This window comes from Humulus lupulus, chromosome 1, assembly GCF_963169125.1.
Source record: "Humulus lupulus chromosome 1, drHumLupu1.1, whole genome shotgun sequence".
NCBI lineage: Eukaryota > Viridiplantae > Streptophyta > Magnoliopsida > Rosales > Cannabaceae > Humulus > Humulus lupulus.
In genome coordinates this window covers 222,817,718-222,823,017 of record NC_084793.1, presented here as the reverse complement: position 1 = coordinate 222,823,017, position 5,300 = coordinate 222,817,718, and the positions used below count along the sequence as shown (strand labels likewise).

The 5,300-nt window shown below is 33.8% G+C and overlaps 1 non-coding gene across 1 annotated transcript; it reads right to left on the bottom strand.

The window, feature by feature from the left end:
* Positions 1–4,790: 4,790 nt before the first annotated feature.
* LOC133813199 (small nucleolar RNA R71) lies at positions 4,791–4,896 on the bottom strand. The gene has a single exon (XR_009884236.1). It is a non-coding gene; the product is annotated as a small nucleolar RNA R71 (small nucleolar RNA).
* Between the last annotated feature and the right edge of the window lie 404 nt (positions 4,897–5,300).

Sequence of the window (5,300 nt, the reverse complement as noted above, 5' to 3'; positions counted from 1 at the left end):
TCCTGTCTTTTAGAAGTACGGGGGCCTTAATAGTGGGAACGACATACTGGACTCAGTCCTCCTCCATACAAACCCAATTGTTAAGGCACATTTGCCTAAGTTGGACTTAATTCTATAGGTTCATTATAATAGTTAAACCTAAATAATTATTAGTAACAAATTAATTCTAATTTAATTGAATTTGTTTCAATGTGACACTTTAGAATTAATAGAAAATTAAATGACTTTGGTATTAAAAATTTAATTTTTTTTAATTTTTTGGAGAACCATAATATTTAATTTTCAAAAAATTAATAATAAAAATACTATTTTAATAATGAGCTTATTTTAAAAATTATATTCGATGTCCACCGTTGGTTTAACAAAGTCAATAGCTTAATGGGGCCTCGATACGCTTTGATTCGTCCCCCTACGGGAGATGTTCATTAGTTATTTTAACAAGGTTAGATTTCGAAAGATAGATAATTATAGGTCAAAATTCTACTAGACTCACCCCTACGGTGACTACTATGACTAAATCTATAATTATCGAAACCGTTGGTCTAGCTCATAAAATAAGAGTTTTTGTTTTCTTCTTTTGATCGAATAGTAGGTTGTTGATAATGGTGTGCATTATTAAATGAGTTTACAACTCTATTTAACTAATGATATTTTTTTACTCTTGCCAACTGGGACAACAATATCATATATTAGTTAAAAACCTAAAGAAATAGAGATATGATTATTTTGGTATTTTTTTTCCATATCTTACATATTTATGGTATATATTGTGCTATTTCTTGAAATTAAAGTGAATAGAAGTTTTATTGAGCAAATGTGATTGATTTCAATTTTATTGATAATATGTAGTCTTAAGTATGGTTGTGTCAACTCTCATCCTTTCTCAACTTTCTATAGAGAAACTCACTAAAGAAAACTTCCTTAAGTGGAAGCAGAATATCAACATAGTGTTGATTGGTGACAATGCCAAGTTCTTCATGACTGAGGAATCCCCAGAAGTTCTAGTTGAAGGAGGTACCAAGACTGTTAGAGACAAATATGAGCATTGGCAAGCGATTAATAACAAAGCACAGTACTACATGTTGACTAGTATGGTCGACACTCTCAAGAAAAAGATGGAGAATGTCGAGACGGCCTAAAAAATCATGGATCACCTCCAAGACATGTTCGATGCAAAGTCTGTGCAGACTCGTTTTGAGGCCACCAAGAAATATGCCAATGCTCGGATGGCACCGTCTCAGCCCGTTCGTGATCACCTGATCAAGATGACCAACTACTTTCAGGAAGTTGAACTGCACGACGCCATAATAGATGAGGAGACTCAAGTCGGTTTAATCCTCAACAGCCTCTCTCCAACTTTCTTGTCGTTCATCACCAACTATGTGATGAATAAACTCAACTATGGTCTTCAGACTTACGAGTCTATCATGGGTGCACCTAGTAAGGGAGGAGAAAAGAAGACTACTATTGTTGATGTTGATCTAGCTAAGGGTGAAGCTAACCAAGCTTCATCTTTGAAAGATGGAAACAAGCGGAAATATGGACAAAACAACAACCCCAGGCCTGCAAAGGCTGCATAGATGAGTGCACAACCAAGTGCACAGACGCCTAAGGGGAAGAAAAAAAAACAAGAAAGGTAAAGGTAAGTGTTTTCATTGCAAAGAGAATGGGCATTATAAACAAGATTGTCCCAAGTTTCTAGCAACGAAAAACAAATGTAATGATTATAGTTCATATATCTTAGAAACATGTGTTTTAGAGAATGATAAATCTGTTTGGATTATTGATTCTGGATCTACTAACCATGTTTGTAACTCTTTATAGCTTCTTGAATCGTGGGAGAAAGTGGATGAAGGCGGCTTAAAGCTTAGAGTTGGGAATGGAGCGTTTGTTACGACCCAAGATAGAGGAGGAGCTCACCTGAATTTCAGAAATAAATATTTAATTTTAAAAGATGTATTTTTTATTTCGGATTTTAGTAGAAATTTAATTCCAGTTTCCATGTTGCAATTAGAGCAATTTGTTATGACTTTCATGAGTTCTAATATATATATTTCTTTCAATGGATAACAATTGTGTATTGCATGTTTGGAAAACGGGCTTTATATTCTGCGACCTAACAAACCCCTCGCTCTTAATAATGATTTATTCAAAGTAGCTAAACCTAGGACCAATAAACGTCAAAAGACCGATAATGATAACGTGACATATTTATGGCATTTGACACTAGGTCACATTGGCTATGATAGAATTCAAAGACTTATAAAGGAAGGGCCTTTGAGGGAACTTACCTTAGGTGAATTACCCATTTGTGAATCTTTTCTAGAAGGAAAAATGACCAAGCATCCATTCTATGCAAAGGGTGATAGGGCCAAGGAACCACTTGGATTTGTTCATTCAGATGTTTGTGGACATTTGTTAATTAAGAAAAATTGGTGTCTAAATTAATAAATAATTTTAAATCAATGTTCAAATTATAAATAATCAATTTGATAAATTATTTAAATAATTATTTAATTAATTAAATCAATAGAAAATAATACAGGCCTTGATTTTAAGTCCAATTGGCTTATAATTAAATGGGAAATTTCACGGGCCTAAAGCCCATGAGAATTTCAACCCAATGGCTGATATTATATATTATTTTATTGATATTTTAATTGAAATAAATGACATAATTGAGCCTATGAAAAGAATGTTAAGTGAGAGTTGAAATTAGATTTTTGAAAGACGATCTGACAAACAATCTAAGTGGTGAATCTGAGAAGATCAAAATATCTGTTCTTGATGCTCTAGGTTTTAGATTCTCTCTACAGCATAAGTCCTTCTCTAAGCCTCAATATTCTCTTCTATTATTCTTCTCTTTTTATCTATCTCATGTGTTGAGAATTGCTTACTCTAGTCTAGGTGATTCTAAGGATACTTTGGAAGGTTGTGAAGAAATTTGAAAATAGGTTTAGTTTCTTGGTGATACCCTGCGACAGAAAAGATTCAAGGGTTAGAGAAACTGAAGGAAAGACTAATACATTCCACTGCGTATAATATAAGTTTTCTTATCATTATCTATGTTTAAACTCAATTGTAGAAACATGTTCTAGGTTGTCTTATATTAATTTGTTTAATATATGATTTACATGAAAATAAACATGATCCTGTATAATTTTTCCTAACAGGAAAAACACAGGTCACGACACTGGAATAGGTGGGTCAAACCAGCATTGCTTCTGAAGAAAAAAATTAGGTTTTAATCCTAATTTCAAGAGGAAAGTTTTAGAAAGAAGAGAAGACAGGAGGAAAATGCAGATGAGCCATTCTGAGGAAGATTGGATCGGATCTAGAGTTCTTTTTCTCTTTTTCTTTGTCTTTCCTTATGTTAATCATTAATATTATGGATTTCATAGTCATGTTTATGAACTAATTTCATTATTAGGGTTTCTAATAGACTCTCTTGAAACTCTATAATGATTTAATGCATTTTTCTATTTCTTCTTCATCTAAAATTTACTCAATTTGTGTTTATTATGTATGTGATTGATTGCACACCTCTTATATACGATTTATGAATTTGAATCAAAATCTAAAAAGTGAGATTTGAATATGCTAAAATTGAGTGGACGTAGTTTTCAATTTAGAACAAGAGTATCAAATTGGTCTATGTGATTTAAGGATGTACTTGTTGCTTCCTATTGTTTGAATTGACCATAGAAATATAGGGAATTCACAATAGGTCGAGTTTTCTATTTCTTAATCCGAATAGTTAATACTTTTGTATGACCATCATTTTAGTCAAAATAATTTATGGGGTAATTGTATTAAAGAGTAATAGAGTGGATAGTAGAGAAGATTAGAATTCCTAATTGTTCTCGTTCGTGAATTTCATTCTTGTGTTCTTGTTGTTAATTTATTTGTGCACTTTACATTTATTTATGCTTTCTTGATTTTAAATTTTACAAATCCAATTTTCGTTAGCCAAATAGAAATCAAGAATTAATTCATTGGTAATTGATAAATCACTCTTTGTGGGACGATACTTGGTCTTACCAAGATTTATTACAAATTGCGACTGTGTGCACTTGAATAGATTTAATTTTCGCAACAAGTTTTTGGCGCCATTTCCGGGGACTGAAAATTATCAATATAAAGCAACTAATTTTATTTCTAATTTGGTTGTTCTTTGAACTATTTCTAACTTGTTTTGCGTGCATTCTTGACCATTTTTTCAGGTAGTTCTGTTATATGCGTAGCAGAAGAGGAGAAGATAGCCTTGTTCCTATTAATCCTGAGATTGAGAAAGTGTGTAGGCAGAATCGTAGAAACAAAAGAGCTACTGGTCTAACTGTGGTTATGGAAAATCCTCAAGACAATGATGGGTTAAATGGAAGGGTGCCAGAAGTGGTGCTAGGACAAGCTTAGAATCTTGTTGTGAGAAGCTTACGGGATTATGTACTCCCATTTGTTATGAGAGTGAAAACATGTATAAGACCACCGGTTGTGGAGGCTAATAACTTTGAGATTAAGTCGATGATTTTACAACTGGTTCAATCCATCTTGCAATTTGGTGGCTTGCCTTCAAAAGACCCTCACATGCATTTAGCTAATTTTCTGGAGCTATGTGCAACATTCAAGTTTAATGGGGTGAGCGATGGTGCAATAGGTTGAGGCTATTCCTATTTTTGCTGCGGGAAAGAGCTAAAAGTTGGTTGAACTCCCTTCAAACCAATTCTATAAATACTTGGGAGAGTTTGGCTCAAAAATTCCTTGCCAATTTTTGTCCTCCATCAAAGGCTTCTAAATTAAGGGGGAGATCAATAATTTTTACCGGCTTGAGGGGGAATTCTTATATGACTCTTGGGATAGGTTCAAGGAATTGCTGAGAAAGTGTCCTCACCACGACATTGAAAAATGGATGTTGGTCCACAACTTTTACAATGGATTGTGTGGTACTACTCGCACCATAATTGATGCCGCAGCTGGAGGGGCATTTATGAGTAAAAGTACCAACGAGGCATATGAGTTATTGGAAGGTATGGCTACAAACAACCATCAATGGTCTGATGAGTGTGCAACTAGTAACAGAAAGGTAGCTGGGGGTCTTGAATTAGATGCAATCATTGTTTTGACTGCTCAAGTTGCGACATTGACTAAGAAATCGCAACAGAATACAATATCAGCCAAAGCAAGGTGTGAAATTTGTGGTGGACCTCATCAATTTGAGCAGTGTATGACAACAAAGTTCTGTTGGGGTTTTATGCCCTAATTAAAACCCAAATTCTTTGTAATCTCGTTTTATTATCAATAAA